Raw genomic sequence first — 16,124 nt, forward strand, 5'->3', positions numbered from 1 at the left:
GACCTTCATAAAGTAACACTTGCTTTCTTCCATTTTATAATAATACATTAGTGAGGATTACATTTGCTCTTAGAATAACAGCACCAAAAGAACCTGAGCTAGAAATTAAATAAAACATATTATGTAGTCTACCGTATTCAAGTAATGGTTTGTGCACAGTGTAATGCTTGGTGTTTATGTGCCTTTATTAGGAAAATTATGAACTTCTGTACACACTCTTAGGTATGCCCAAAACTCAACCTATTTTCTCTATGGTAAGTTTCTTCATTTGTGTCTGACTCTTTGAAACCCTACAGGCTATAGCCCACCAGGCTCCTCTGTCCATGGGGATTCTCCAGGCAAGAATACTGGACTTGGTTGCCATGCCTTGCTCCAGGAGATCTTCCCGACCCAGGGATCGAACCCACATCTCATGTCTCCTGCATCGGCAGGTGGATTCTTTAATACTAGCACCAACTGGGAAGCCCTATTTTCTCCATAAATGAATCTAATTTCTATTTTAGACTTTTCCCTTTATTTTTCCACTTTTTCTTACATATTGCTTCTAAATTTTGAGGGCTTAAGTAGGTCACATAGTTTTTAGGGCAAAGTATGACATTTTCTTGACCCAGATAATGACAATGGTGTGATCACTCACCTAGAGCAGATATCCTGGAAGGCGAAGTCAAGTGGGCCTTAGGAAGCACCACTACGAACAAAGCTAGTGAAGGTGATGGAATTCCAGCTGAGCTATTTCCAGTCCTCAAAGATGATGCTGTGAAAGTGCTGCACTCAATATGCTAACAAATTTGGAAAACTCAGCAGCAGCCACAGGACTGGAAAAGGTCAGTTTTCATTCCAATCCCAAAGAAGGCAATGCCAAAGAATGTTCAAACTACCACACAATTGCACTCATCTCACATGCTATCAAAGTAATGCTCAAAATTCTCCAAGCAAGGCTTCAACAGTACATGAACCATGAACCATGAACTTCCAGATATTCAAGCTGGATTTACAAAAGCCAGAGGAACCAGAGATCAAATTGCTAACAACTGTTGGATAATAGAAAAAGCAAGAGAATTCCAGCAAAACATTTACTTCTGCTTTATTGATTATGCCAAAGCTTTTGATTGTGTAGATCACAACAAACTGTGGAAAATTATTCAAGAGATGAAAATACCAGATCACCTGACCTGCCTCCTAAGAAATATGTATGCAGGTTAAGAAGCAACAGTTAGAACCAGGCATGGAACTACAGACTGGTCCCAAATTGGGAAAAGAGTACGTCAAGGCTGTATATTGTTACCCTGCTTATTTAACTTAATTACAGAGTGCATCATGTGAAATACCAGGCTGGATGAAGCACGAGCTGAAATCAAGATTGCCAGGAGAAATATCAATAACCTCAGATCCACAGATGACACCTCCCTTATGGCAGAAAGTGAAGAAGAACTAAAGAGCCTCTTGATGAAGGTGAAAGAGGAGAGTGAAAAAGCTGGCTTAAAACTCAACATTCAGAAAACTAAGGTCATGGCATCCGACCCATCTCTTCATGGCAAATAGATGAGGAAACAATGGAAACAATGACAGACTTTATTTTCTTGGGCTCCAAAATCCCTGCAGATTGTGACTGTAGCCGTGAAATTAAGAGACACTTGCTCCTATATAAGGAAAGTTATTTCAAACCTAGGCAGCAAATTAAAAAGCGGAGACATTACTTTGCCAACAAAGTCCAGTCTAGTCAAATGTATGGTTTTTCCAGTAGTCATGTAATGAATATCAGAGTTGGACTACAAAGAAAGCTGAACACTGAAGAATTGATGCTTTTGAACTGTGGTGCTGGAGAAGACTTTTGAGAGTCACTTGGATTGCCAGGAGATCAAACCAGTCAATCCTAAAGGAAATCAATCCTGAATATTCATTGGAAGGACTGATGCTGAAGCTGAAACCCAATACTTGGGCCACCTGATGAGAAGTGACTCACTGGAAAAGACCCTGATGCTGAGAAAGATTGAAGGCAGGAGGAGAAGGGGATGACAAAGGATGCAATGTTTGGATGGCATCACTGACTTGATGGACATGAGTTTGAGCAAGCTCTGGGAGTTGGTGATGGACAGGGAAGCCTGGCGTGCTGCAGTCCATGGAGTCACAGAGTCGGACATGACTGGGCAACTGAACTGAACTGAAGACATTTTTGAGGATCAAAGAAATTGCTATTTAACAGTTATGCATGAGGCAGCCAGTATAAATGAGGAATATTCCAGGTAAATGGAGATATATGATCACTTTTGACTTAAGTAATATTAGTCTAGTAATAGAGGGGTGTGAGTGTTTGGAATGTTCAGTCATCATCTCTCCATGCTGGCTGTTTAGATTTTACATCCAGATACACAGTGTTTAGGAGGAAAAAAAATGTTCTGCCTCACTCTATCTGGTTTTGGGGCATCTGTCCATTTATATCTCAGCTGCTTTTGCTCTCTTTTTTTTAACAATAGACATCTCTGATCTGGCTTATTTTCAGGTCCCCTCTAAGCCCTACTGAAAGTGAAAGTCGCTCAGTCGTGTCCAACTCTTTGCGACCCCGTGGACTATACAGTCCATGGATTTCTCCAGGCCAGAATAGCGGAGTGGGTAGTCCTTCCTTTCTCCAGGGGATCTTCCCAACCCAGGGGCCGAATCCAGGTCTCCCACACTGCAGGCGGATTCTTTACCACCTGAGCCACAGAGGAAACCCTGCTGAGGTGGACAGAAAAGATTCGAATGTATTGCTCTTCACTGGAACATGATTATGGGTATCTCTGACATTTCTACTCAACCATGTCTATGTCATGCTACATTCTGTGGTATTCTGTGAACATGCAGTCCTCCTGACTTCCACCCAGAAAACAGCTCTCCACAGTTCTTGAATGCTAAATTCTCTCAAGTTTTTATTCCCTGCCTGACCCCTAACTAGGATGCAGATTATGCATTAGACATAGGATTGCTTTTTAGGAATCCATCTGTGTCTGCATTATTTGCTGTCTGCTCTTTTCCCTTCCTATGTAATCTTCATCTCTTCCACAATGAGAGAGCCTGACGTATCTATTTTCTTAGATTTGTTATTTGTGACATAAATATTTTACCCTGGTATTATAGGGCTAAGGATTTTTAAATGCAAAAGCTTATTGAAACTTAAAAGTATTTTCTTTGCTCGGGTGTCTTGTCATCTTTCCCCTAAGACAATGAATGCTGCTAACAATAGAGTGAAAAGCAAAAGTTATTGGAAATTCTAAAAAGCAATACAACTCAAATCTTTGACAAGTATAAAAGCATACTCAATTTTTTCATCTACTAAAGGCAAATTAATTCTAGATTAGAAGAAAAGAATATGGGAACTGTGATGGCTAATTTTTTATGTCAACTCAGCTAGGCAATGGTGGCAGTTATTTGGTCAAATATCAGTCTAGGTCTTGCTGTGAAGGTATTTTTTGTTGTTGTTCAGTAGCTCAGTTACATCTGACTCTTTGTGACCCCACTGATTGCAGCACACCAGGCTTCCCTGTCCTTCACTATCTCCTGGAGTTTGCTCAAATTCATGTTCATTGAGTTGGTGATGGTATCTAACCATAATCACTGGAGGAGGGAATGGCAAACCACTCCAGTATTCTTGCCATGAGAATCCCATGAACAGTATGACAAGGTATTTTTTAGATATGATCAATTTTGGAAGGCTCTAAGTAAAGCTGATTAATGTGGGTGAGTGCCATTTAATCATTAACGGCTTTAAGAAAAAAGTCAGGTTTCCCAAAGTAGAAGGAATTCTCCTTAAAACTGCAAAATAGAAACACTGGGTACCAGCCTGCTACCCTACCATACAAACTTCAGACTTTTCAGAATCAACTCCCACAATTTCATGAGCCAATTTCTTTTCTTTCTTTTTTTTTTTTTTTAGGCAGTGCCCCATCTACACCTCGCGCGGGCGGCGGGCTCTTCGGCGTCTGAGCGACTGTGCTGACCCTCTCCTGGCCGCGGGTATAGCCACGGCCACCACCGCCGCCCCCATCCTCAGGCGTCAGCCCATGAGCCAATTTCTTAAATCTCTCTGTCTCCATCTCTATATATCTTATTGGTTCTGTTCTGCTGCTGCTGCTGCTAAGTCGCTTCAGTCCTGTCCGACTCTGTGCGACCCCATAGACAGTAGCCCACCAGGCTTCCCCGTCACCCGGATTCTCCAGGCAAGAACACTGGAGTGGGTCGCCATTTCCTTTTCCAATGCATGAACGTGAAAAGTGAAGTGAAGTCACTCAGTTGTGTCTGACTCTTAGCGACCCCTAACTAGTACCAGAGTAAAAATGAAGTTTTATTGAATTCTATACATCAGTATACCTGAATTTTTATAATAGCGCATGGTGATCAGCAAACTTTTCAATGCTGATAAAGAGAGTTAATGAAGTCTGTAGAAATCTGTCTTGGTAGGACTTAAAGAGTGCAGGGTGATTCATAGTGTCAAAAATCTGCTAAAAGATAAAGGAGAAAAAAACTTTTCAAGAAAGCTTCTGTGGGCAGTCACTGCAAGTAGACTGGCTAGGTCTAATTAAAAATTAAATGCTAAAAATAGGCAAAATGAGGGGAGATATCACTAATTCTAAGACTTGAGCACACAAGGAGAAGAGAAGAGCCCAAGTTAGAAAGAGCTGCCAAGTTTCAATTTCTCAATTATTTGGCTTGAGAATGGGGCTATCAATCTGAAAATCATTGCTTTTCCCCCTGCCAAGAAGGAGGGCCTGAGACACTGATGGTAAAAGGGCTAGATTTTTCTTTGCAGTAACAGTGAGAATTCCATAGGGTACCACTATTTGTTTGGTTGAACAATAGCTGATGAAGAAGAGTTCAGTGATATGAGTTTAAAGTTATGGTCACATCACTCTAGTGGCTTCTTACAGAAACTTGAAAGACAGAGCTAATGGACATAAGCTAATGGACACAGCTGGGTACCACAATTGGCCGAGCCAAGGAATTCAGGGTCCAGATGATTGTCCTAAAGGTAGATTTCAAAATTAAATGAAAACCTGAAGATGTGCCATTACACGGTATCTTCTACCAATAAAATATTCATGTTTCCAATGATAATGGCTGCACTGTCAGAAGATGACAGCATTTACATTACAGGTTTTAAAAGAAAAATATTACACTCTAGTAATTTTTTTAACTTCTTGTGGTCTAACTTTACTTACGGTTCCCCCATGGAAATTCTTTCCTTGCTGTTTGTTGACCTTGACTATAATGAGAAAAATAGTCATCTTTCTACTTTAAAACCTTGTCAGCAAATATTTTCCTGTCTTGTTCTAGGCCAGCAAAATATGAACAAAGTATATCAATAACAAGGCCATTTACACTGCTATTCTGACTATTATAAACAATAGCTATCATTTCTAAGCTGCTCAACAGTGAGTCTACACCAATAAGTGGAAACATTTTTTGTAAGTGCTGTATAATAATATTTGACACGTATATAGCACCTTTTATCTGTAAGAATCCTGAAGTGCTCTGTGGAGTATCCTGGGATCACTTCATCTACTAAAGACACACAACAATCTCAGGAGTACTAAGTGCCAACCCTTCCCTCCATGTAACATTCCACAGTACTGTTATTCTTGCGGAGAGGGCAAAAGGAAACACGCTTTACTCTTCTATTGAGCCTCTCCTGAAATCATCTGGCTTCCACTTTAGTTTCATGTATACAGTCATGGCCCCAGAAGGTAAACTCTTCTATTTCTTCCTTTTCTGCTTCCATGGGAAGGCTGATTCTTGATCATACTGTGCCTTTTATTTATAACTAAACTGCACCCTTTATAAATAAACTGTGCCCTTTATTTATAAAAGAATTTGTGGAAATTAATTAAAATCCAATATTAGTAGAAATGTCTCTGAACTTGAACCACTTTTAAAAATTAAAGTTCAGTTGATTTACAAATGCTGTGTTATTTTCTGGTGTACAGCAAAGTGATTCAGTTATACATCTATATATATTCTTTTTCAGATTCTTTTCCATTATAAGTTATTACAAGATAATTAATACAGTTCCCTGTGCTATACAGTAAGACATCGGTGCTTATCTATATGGTAGTGTCTATCTTTTAATCCCAAATTCCTAGTTTATCCCTTCCACTCTCTTCTCCTTTGGTAACTAAGTTTGCTTTCTATGCCTGAGTCTGTTTCTGTTTTGTAAATAAGTTAATTTGTATCACTGCTTTAGATTCCAAATACAAGTGATATATGGTATTTGTCTTTCTCTGTCTGATTTACTTCACTTAGTATGATAATCTCTAGGTCCATGTCACTGCAAATGGCATTATTTCATTCTTTTCATTGAATTGTATACCTATTCATCTGCCATTGGACACTTAGGTTGCTTCCAAGTCTTAGCTATTGTAAACATTGGGGTGCATGTATCTTCTCAGATTAGGGCTTTCATCTTTTCTGTATAAAAGAGAGGGATTGATGGATCATATAGTAACTCTATTTTTAGTTATCTAAGGAACCGTCATTCTGTTCTCCATAGTGACTGCACCAATTTACATTCCCACAGGCAGTGTAGGAGAGTTCCCTTTCCTCCACATCCTCTGCAGAATTTATTATTTGTAGACTTTTTGATGATGGCCATTCTGGCTAGTGTGAGGTGAAACCTCATTGCAGTTTTGATTTTCATTTCTAATAATTAGCAATGTGCAGAATCTTGTACCTTTTGATCATCCATATGTCTTCATTGGAGAAGGCAATGGCACCCCACTCCAGTACTCTTGCCTTGAAAATCCCATGGGCGGAGCAGCCTGGTAGGCTGCAGTCCATGGGGTTGCTAAGAGTCGGACACGACAGAGCGACTTCACTTTCACTTTTCACTTTTATGCATTGGAGAAGGAAATGGCAACCCACTCCAGTGTTCTTGCCTGGAGAATCCCAGGGACAGGGGAGCCTGGAGGGCTGCCCTCTATGGGGTCCCACAGAGTCGGATACGACTGAAGTGACTTAGCAGCAGCAGCAGCAGCAGTAAGTCTTCTAAACAGAGAAACATCTACTTAAATCTGTCCATTTTTGTTTGGGTTGCTTGTCTATTTGTTTGATACTGAGTTGTATGAGTTGTTGGTATATTTTGGAAATCAATCCTTTGTTGGCCACCTCACTTGCAAACATATTGTTCCATGCCATAGGTTATCTTTCTTATGTCACGGTTTCCTTTTGTGTGTGTGTAAAAGCTTCTACGTTTGATTAGGTCCTATTTATTTATTTTTGCTTTCATTTCTATAGGCTTTGGAGATTGAACTAAAAGAATATCACTATGATTTATGTCAGAAAATGTTTTGCTTATGTTGAAGCATTTTTGATACCCCTTTTGCTACTTTCTAGCTGTAGATTTGGGGCAGATTTCTTAATTTCTTTCAGATTCATTTTTGAAAATGGAGATGCTACTATCTAGTCCAAAACGAGCTTATTAATTTACAATGTCTAGTAGAGTAGTCAGGACAGTGTAGGCACAAAATGAAAGTGTTTTTCTTCATTTATACAATATATGTCTTTAGGAAACAGTAAGTCTGTTGATTAAATCAAGGTTCGGGAGTTATGGAGTGAGGGCTCTAATAGACAAGTTAACTTTAGTAATGGAGTCATGCATTTGATTTAATTATTTTTGGGTGTGTCAAGTCACTTGATGCCTCCAATTAGCCCTGTCTACTAAAAGGAAAAAAATAATAACCCCTACTCTTCTTACTAAAGATGTAGGATAAATTGAATAGTGTTTGTAGTACAGCTCTGCTTCCATAGAAAATGGTGCTGTGTAAAGATAATACAACATTACTATGGTTGTAATATTGACCAAACCCAAGTTAGAAGTTAATGAGTGTAAGGAAAAGATTTATCGAGTATATATTAAAGTAAACATATGAAAATCAGTACAAATGCTATCTTAAAATGACCCCTTGTCATTCCCCACTCTTCCCTGTAAAGTTCAGAGAAATATAGAAAACCAATAGAGGGTGAGCCACCTGGTTTTTCTCGACTATATAAGATATTCATTTAGCAAATATTTATTAACTCATTCTTCAAAGTATGGCAATATTTCATTTTCAGATCAAACAAAAAGATATTCAGTTTTACTAGTATTCCTCAGTATCTACAATGGGTAAAGTGCTATGCTTAGTCTCAGTACTAACAAGCTAGAAAGATGGAAAAAAACTTCATCCTCCAAGAAGGTATCCATAGCTATTTCATACAAGGTATGACATAATTGCAGCTCTGGAATTGGCAAATTGTTTAGAAAACAGTTCCACCAATTACTCTGAATTCTCTGTTTCCTCATACGTAATGCATAGAGACATTTTAAGCATGCAGTTAAGTGTACGTGAGAAAGTGCTTTCCACAGGACCTGTTGTGTGGTATTTGCCCAGTATATATTAACTTTAAATATGGTAAAATTATTATTATTATTTACTAGTAATAGGGAGTATAGTGAATTTAGAACTGTGACAACTTGGAGTGATTTTGCCCTCCGAGAACATTTTGTCACTGTTGTTCAGTCACTAAGTCCTGTCTGACTCTTTGCGACCTTTGGTGATATCTTAAGATACTTGGGTTGTCAAACTTGGTAGGATGGAATAGGGAAGGAGTGAGAGTATCTGATGGGTAGAGAGAGGTCAGGGGTGCTGTTAAACATTCTTCTCTAAATGGAGCAGCCCCTCACAACAAAGAATAATCCAGCCTAAAATGTTACCAGCTCCAATGTACAGAAACCCTGATTTATTAGAGGAAAGTATCATATCTATCTATTATCTATCATCTACCAACGTTTCTGTTCATCCATCAATAAAATTGGTTTTGATCAACTGAATTAATTTAGTTGCTATTAGTTTGATTGAAAAAACCCCAAAGCTACATTTCTAAGGTGAACTTCAGAGTAGGTGTGAATCATAGAGGGTGAGAACAGAACATAGGTTCCAGAAAAAAATATTGGTACTGTTGGTGAGCAAAAGCTGAAGTCCATTACTATTAAAACACTAAACATAGGGACTCTCTGGTGGTCCAGGGGCTAAGGCTCCATGCTCCCATGGAGCCCAAGGGGGCCCGGGTTTCCCTGGTCAGGGCACTAAATCCCATATGCCACAACTAAAGATCCAGCATGCTGCAATGAAGATCAGTGATACTGTGGGCTGGAACTAAGACCTGGCATAGCCTAAATAAATAGATAAATATTTTTTTAAAAGAACTAAACATAGAAACCATGGTATCACTGTTGAAAATGTTAAAAATATTAGTGATACTTGCTACTCTGTCAATGAAGGGAGAATAGGGAAAAAGAAAAGAAAAGGAAAAAAAACAGTCAAAACAGAGGCTACTAAGGCCAATGAAGTGCACATGAGAGTGACATGTTTCAAACCCAGCCTCCAGAACCTGCTGCTTAACTAAAGGGAAAATGAGACAATCTGAAGTACCATAGAAATAATTTCTGGTCAGTCTCCTGGGGGAACCAGCCTTCTATTCAAGTAAATAACTCTTTTATGATACAGAGAGTGAGAAGGATGTAACAGTACAATCAGTCCACGGGGCAGATAGTAGGTAGAGAGGCTAAGACAACTGGTAGCTGAATGTCTGGTCTTGGGAGGGCAGGAAAGAGAAGCAGCCAGAAGCCAAAGGGAGCACAGCAGTGTCTAACCTGGAAAGCAGTGAATGCACAGGGAGGGCAGGATCCCTGGATTGTGTTTTATGTAACTGCAGTGAAGAAAGTTGCAGAAAAGAAAAGGAATTGTACTAGGGTAAGGAGTGTTGAGCAAAAGGGGAAACAACCTATCTGAGAAAGATTTGTAGCCAGAGCCCAGAGCTCTAGTAATATCAAACACTGACACTGAATTAATATAGAGAAACTTCCTAAGTGCAGTTAGAATACAGAGAATAGGAAGCATCATCCCAACCGTCTGAGACAGCAGGACAGAGACTTTGAAATATTCTAACTTGTCTATGGGGTCGCACAGAGTCGGACACGACTGAAGTGACTTAGCAGCAGCAGCTCAGAGACAACCCATTCACTGTGCTTTTGGCAGAGTTGATAGTAAAGCTTAGCAGGTTTGATTATAAATAGTTTTCATATTCACATTTCACAAGATTATTCAATGTAGCAAATATGAGCCTCCACTATAACCTTAGATACAGGTCCCAGTATTTACTTTAGAGTCAGGGTCTAGTGAAATGGGGTACAGTATTGGTGGTGGCATAGAGGAGGGCTAGGGAGACAGGCATAAGTAATTTATTAAACTTCAAGGCAAATGAAGCAAATATTTTCTAAAGAAAGAAAAATTAAATTCTACTGGGGGAAGTGTGAAAAGTATTACAAAGGAGGTGACATTTGAACTAAACTTTTATTCTCCCATGTGATGAAGACAATCTAAAGCAAATCTGGTTTTGATTACAGCTTAGTCTTAGCACTTTAACAAGTTAGTAAGTACAATGTGAATGGAGCCTAAATTCACAATCTGGGACTTAGAAAAAAAGTCAGAAGAGAGAGAAATTGTTAGTATAACATAAAGGTACCCAAATCTGGACAAATCTGGCAATTATCCTGATTGATTCTATATTAAGAGAAGAAAATGTCAGGCTAAGGAGTTATTACAGAAATGGGTATAGATGGGCAAGCATGGACTTTCTTCATCAGGGTGTAGCTCGCCACTTAGATCCCTATTAGAAGACAGCAGAGAAGCTATTGGCAGGGCCTCTAGTAGCAACTAGGGTAAGGGAAAAGATAAAAAAATCTGTACAAAGGATCTGCAATTTTGTAACTTGAGGCCACTTAATTTAGAGGCAAATAAAACTTTTATGCCTAAAAATCTTATTCCATTTTATAAGTTATTAATTAATGCTCACAAGTAAAGACTCTGAGTCATAGCAGAAGGTTTAAATATTGGGCAGTAATTCCTATTTAAATGCTAAGGTAATATATATTTTAGACATATAGGTAAAAGATTTTTTTTTTCCAGTTCCACCTGTAAGGCGCTTGAAAGTTGCTAGTCCATCCTAACAACAAGTAAAAAACCAAACAGACTGAAAAATCAACAACTTTTCTTGTATCCATAAGAGAGGGAAGAAATCAGGGCAAACCTCTGAGATTGAAGAAATAGACAGGCAAATGCAGGGAGTCACAGCTGACCAGAGCAAAAATTCAGGAGTGTTTCGGGCAGGAAACTTGTACCGGGCAGGGAAACTTGAACTATAATTGACAAATTGCTGGAGGCTCAGTATGGATGATTCTGAGAGTTAAAAACTCTAGGAGGGACCCAGTCATGGTGTATGGCCCACAATATTGTCAGATTTACTTCTAGGAGATTGCCCAGATTCCCACAGTGTATCAGAGAGATTCCCTCATGGCTCTGGCAGGAAGAGGGGAAAAAGGAATCATATTTAAATACACTAGAGCATTCTATTCTCTAAGAAGCCCTGCTCCTAGGAGAAAGAAATTTACCAGAGCCTAGTCTGCTGGATCATTATGAGAGCCTAACTGACCTGGGGGAAAAAATTCCACAACTCCAGCCCACTTTAGCCATCCTGTCCCATTTAAGGTGGGAAAATAAAAAACAAACAAAACTGAGACCTACCTGTGAAGTTCACAGTCCAGAGACAGAGGCTCATTTAAAGACTCATACCTAATCATAAGACTAAAGAATGCCTTCCTATCACCACAACTCACCATCACATTAATAAAGACCTATTTACAGGGATTCCTTTGACCTGGTACATCATGTTCAGTTATCAAAACAATTACAAGTCATATCAAAACGAAAAAAGCACAGTTTGAAGATACAGAGCAAGCATCAGAATCAGGCATGGCAGAAATATCAAAATTATCAGAACAGGAATTTAAAACAACTGTGATTAATATGCTAAGGGCTCTAATAAAGTAGATAGCGTGCAAGAACAGATGGGTAATATAAGCAGAGAGATGGAAATTCTAACAAAGAACCAAAGTTGGGGGGGGGGAAAGCTAGAGATAAAAAATAAAACCACTGTAACAGAACTGAACAATGCTTTTGATGGGCTTATTAGTAGACTGGACATGACTGAAAACAAGAATATCTGAGCTAGGGAATATATCAATAGAATCGTTGAAAACTGAAAAGCAAAGAAAACAAATAGTGGGGGGAAAAAAAAAACAGAACAGAATATCCAAGGGCTACAGAATAACTAAAGGTAAAACATATGTGTAATGAAAATACCAGGAGAAGAAGAAAGATTGAAAGGTCCCCATATGGCATATGAGACTCTCAGGTTTGCTCTTCCATAGATCATTGTCTATGTACTTTCTTTTTTTTTTTTCCTGTTTGGCAAATCCCTACTCATTTTTAACATTTTGCTCTGGACAGGTTCTCTCCCATTCCTCTTCTCTTCTCTAGTCACTTCAGTCCTGTCCGATTCTTTGCAGCCCTATGGACAACAGCCCACCAGGTTCCTCTGTCCATGGGAGTCTCCAGGCAAGAATGCTGAAGACTTCTTCAGGGGATCCCCTTCTTCAGGGGATCTCCCCAACCAAGGGATCTAACCTGGGTCTCTTATATATCTCCTGCATTGGCAGGCGGGTTCTTTATCACTAGCGCCACCTGGGAAGCCCCCTCTCCTCCCTATACTGGTCTATATTTCTCAGTCACCAACTATATCACACTGTGTGTGTGTGTGTGTGTGTGTGTGTGTGTGTGTGTGTGTTTTCCTTCCCCTTGCCTGCCTTCTTGGAGGGAAACAGTGCATCTTAGCTGCCAATGTTTGGCACAGGGTAGGTAGTCACTGTTTATTGAGCCAGTGGATGGGTGCAGTAGAAAATATGCTATGGTCTCTCGGCTCCACACCTACCCTATTTTACTTTGCTTTGCCTCTGCCTAAAGCAGACGATCGGCGAAGGCAATGGCACCCCACTCCAGTACTCTTGCTTGGAAAATCCCATGGACGGAGGAGCCTGTTAGGCTGCAATCCATGGGGTCGCTAAGAGTCGGACACGACTGAGCGACTTCACTTTGACTTTTCACTTTCATGCATTGGAGAAAGAAATGGCAACCCACTCCAGTGTTCTTGCCTGGAGAATCCCAGAGACGGGGGAGCCTGGTGGGCTGCCGTCTATGGGGTCGCACAGAGTCGGACTCGACTGAAGTGACTTAGCATAGCAAAGCAGACGATGCAAGCTATCTTCCAGAGGCTCATTGTTAGGTGTGTCCCATAGGGGGCACCAGAGAGAAACTGCAAGGCTTCTGCGGGGAATGGGGGCTTGTTCCACACTTTCTGTGGGTCTCTTGTTCCTGACTGCAGCATTCCAGGAAATGTTTGCATGTTCTGTAGCAGCAGCAGCTGTATCTTGGCAGTTTTCCCCTCTCTTTGAAATACCAGAAGCACAACATCCCTCAAAACCCACAGCACCAGCCCAGCAGTTTTCCCTCTTCAGAGACCTGACTTTCAGCTCAAGAGTCTCTTCCACCAGTCCTCCAAGTTGGAACAATTGTAACCTCTTCCCTTGGTGCCTTCAACCCAAGGCTTGAAGCTGAAGTTGCTACTTCCTAACACCTCAAGAGTTCCCTTTTGCCTTTTCAGTTTTCAAAACCTAATTACAAGTCTTTATATCAAATTCTTTCTGCTAAAACAGCTAATGTGGCTCTGCCTCTTGCCTGGAGCCAAGTGAAGCTGCAGTGTGCCCACCCTCAGCAAATCCATACCTGTTCCTGGTGTGACCCTGGACTGGATTTCTGCTCATTGTCGGCTGCACAGATGCATCCTGGGACAGTCTCTCAGGTTCTATACCAAAATCTTCCATGTATTAAATAAGCTAGCAGGGTCTCTACATGGGTCTCAGTGGAAAGGAAGGACCAGCTTTCAGCAGTTCTAGGCATGGCTTTTTTCCCCGCCTTCTGCTATTTTGCTCCACTCTCCATCTCAAAGGACCCACACTCATTTTGTTTTCATTCAAGAGCCCAAAGTACCCTCTGTCCTCACCCAGTCTAACCAAGAGCCTTTCAGGTACCCTATAATCACAAAATCTTTACATTTTTTGAGAAATTTCTCTCATACGTATCAAGCATTATGGAGGGACACTGATAATATTCAGATCAGATCAGATCAGATCAGTCTCTCAGTCGTGTCCGACTGATAATATTACCTAGCATTTAGTAAGTATTTATCATAAAACTCAAAGATTCTCTTTTCATCCTCAAAACAATCATATTTTATAGAAGAGGAAACTAAGACCTAGACAGGTACAAGGATTTGCTCCGAGTCATGAACAAAACCAAGGCTTCCAGGTGGCAGACAGGTAAAGAATCCTGCCATTGCAGAAGATGTGGGCAACGTGTGTTCGATCCCTGGGTCAGGAAGATCCCCGGAGGAGGAAATGGCAACTGGCTCCAGTATTCTTGCCGGGAGAATTCCATGGACAGAGGGGCCTGGCAGGCTACAGTCTGTGAGGTTACAAAGAATTGGAAAAGACTGAGCGACGAGCACTCACACACACATGAACAAAACCAAGATTTGGCCCCAGGATGATTGACCTTTTGCTTCCTTAATGACCATTAGAACATTAACTGGGGAATATTTCAGCTGTTTTTCAAATGATGATGGGGCTGAGGTCTTAACTAGGATTATGTTTGGTGTATGTATGTGTGATAGTGTATATTAGCTCTAGATATTAAAGGGCATAAATATTTAGAATTTGGGGAAGAAAATCAACTGTGAGGCTTTTCTGTAGCACACTGTAAAACCTCAGGTCAAAAATGGGGGAAGGGAGGCATGTCATAGAAAAAATATATATAACTGCCCATTTCTCTTGGCAGTACTTGGATGATTGCTGGCTTCTTGGCATTAATCATCTGTCAGAAATTACCTTCTCCACACCTGACACCCCTACCTTGACAATTTTTGCCTCCTTGCTCATGAGTGATGGGATGATGGTTAGGCCCTATCCATCATACATTTTGATCAGACTGTCATCCCTGGTGACTCAAATCTCCTGCCTGGGACTAGGCCCCAAAGATGTCAGCCCCAAAGTGAAATCTTGTGATGGTTGGGTAGATGGTTCTGGGAGCCAGATTGATGGCGATCAGGGTTTGCTGTATGTCAGCTCCAAGTTGCCTGCTGTGACACATGAGTTGTGTGCTCATATAAAAGTACAGCCAGAGACCAAGATGGCTCAGGCCTACCTCTTTAGCATAAGAATGAGTCTAATTGGATAGGTGCTCAGCTGTGCTACATCTGGGTCTAGGCTGGGTCAGGGAAGGACAGAATTCTAAACTAGTAAGAAGGCAGAGTTTCTATGTTATCTTAACAAATGACTCAGACACCTATGGATGCCAACTTGGAAATGAGAGAATAAGAAATGTAAGAGAAGATTTCTAGGGGTCTGAAGAACAAAGAACCCTGAAGCAAAAAGATTGGGAAAGTAAAATCACGAAGATTTAAAAGTGAACTCAGATTTTAGGAGAAATAATAGTTTATAGTTAACATTATATACTCTGGATAATTAGTTATTCAAGGTCAGTAAAATCTTTCTCTAATGGGGATGCTCAAAGGTCTTTTTAAAAAAACATTTATAAGTGCCCCGATCTTTTATCAGCATTAGATACTACTGATAACCCTCCTTCTTGAAATGTTCCTCTCCTCTTCATCATCTACTACTTAATGAACTAGACCCACCTTACCTTTTCCTGTCCTAAATCCTTATCAGGTCATTCTTACTTAAATTTATTTTGTACCTTTGTTTTATATTGTATCACTCATGTACTATATTCTCATACTATACTTTACTGAGTATGTTTTATTAGAACAGCAGATTGTATAAATCTGTTATCTGCATGTAAAGTTAGTTGTGTTTGTGTCATCTTTCTCCCAGTTGATAAGGAGGCCTTTGAGATTAGGGTTATATCGTAGCCATTTGGGATACCCTGCTGCTGCTGCTGCTGCTAAGTTGCTTCAGTCGTGTCCGACTCTGCGACCCCATAGACGGCAGCCCACCAGGCTCCCCCATCCCTGGGATTCTCCAGGCAAGAACACTGGAGTGGGTTGCCATTTCCTTCTCTAATGCATGAAAGTGAAAAGTGAAAGTGAAGTCGCTCAGTCGTGTCCGACTCCTAGCGACCCCATGGACTGCAGCGCACCAGGCT

The sequence above is a fragment of the Bos indicus x Bos taurus genome, chromosome 10, assembly GCF_003369695.1.
Source record: "Bos indicus x Bos taurus breed Angus x Brahman F1 hybrid chromosome 10, Bos_hybrid_MaternalHap_v2.0, whole genome shotgun sequence".
Classification (NCBI taxonomy): Eukaryota; Metazoa; Chordata; class Mammalia; order Artiodactyla; family Bovidae; genus Bos; species Bos indicus x Bos taurus.